This window comes from Limulus polyphemus, unplaced genomic scaffold, assembly GCF_000517525.1.
Source record: "Limulus polyphemus unplaced genomic scaffold, Limulus_polyphemus-2.1.2 Scaffold2510, whole genome shotgun sequence".
NCBI classification, from domain to species: domain Eukaryota; kingdom Metazoa; phylum Arthropoda; class Merostomata; order Xiphosura; family Limulidae; genus Limulus; species Limulus polyphemus.
The window spans coordinates 94,728-95,910 of NW_013668120.1; positions in this window are offsets into that span (position 1 = coordinate 94,728).

The window sequence follows — 1,183 nt, forward strand, 5'->3', positions numbered from 1 at the left end:
GTAAGAAAACATCCAACAGGAGTCAGTGTATTAGTAAGAGCTGTCAGTAAGAAAACATCCAACAGGAGTCAGTGATTAGTAAGAGTTATCAATGAAAAACACCCAACAGGAGTCAGTAATTAGTAAGAGCTGTCAATGAAGAAACATTCAACAGGAGTCAGTAATTAGTAAGAGATGTCAATGAAGATACATCCAACAGGAGTTGGTGACTAGTAAGAACTGTCAATGAAGAAACATCCAACAGGAGTGAGTGATTAGTAAGAGCTGTCAGTGAAGAAACATCCAACAGGAGTCAGTGATTAGTAAGAGCTGTCAGTGAGAAAACATTCAACAGAAGTCAGTGATTAGTAAGAAAAGTGAATAAAGATACATCCAACAGGTGTCAGTGATTAACAGTGACATTAGCAAACACCAGAAAAACCAACGCGTGTAAGTTTGACTTTCTGCAAGGTAACTCAAAATGGAACATAGCAACAACTTTATGATTAATTATCAATATGTCTGGTTTTATGCTACTAGTGATAGTTTTGGCCATAATCCCAATAGTAACGCACGAGGTGTGAGCGGCTCAAGAAATTTAATTAGTCCTAAGTCCATTTACTCAGCTGACAATACATAAATAATCTTCATAAGTGTAAAATAATTAATAATGCTAACATTCAAAACTATTTTATACATAATGAACAATAATATGAACAAAAAACAAAGTATTTAATTATTTTTGTACGTTTAAGGTAGCACTCACCCTTAAAACTGGGCAAACTTACACGCTGAGGAACAGGGCCTCCACAAATATTTTGCTAACACTATTTATGAATATTGCGATATTCGATTTATATATTTCTTTCTTATTTTTGAAAGTTCTTTTTTTAATACAACAAAGTTTTTTTTTTAATTTCTTATATTTCAAAGGGCCTCCACATACCTTAATCCGACCCTGCTGAGCAAACATTGTTAAACACTTCTTATAACCTTGAAGTTGAATACCAATCAAAATTACGATGTTACAATCTCTAAAAGTACATTTACAGTCGTATATGTCATATGTATAATAAATGCATTAGGGATAAAGAAATACATAACATAAACTTTTTAAACACCGTAGCTTTACTTAGGAATATGGCCCGGCATGGCCAGGTGGATAAGGCGCTCGACTCACAATCTGAGGGTCGCGGGTTCGAAT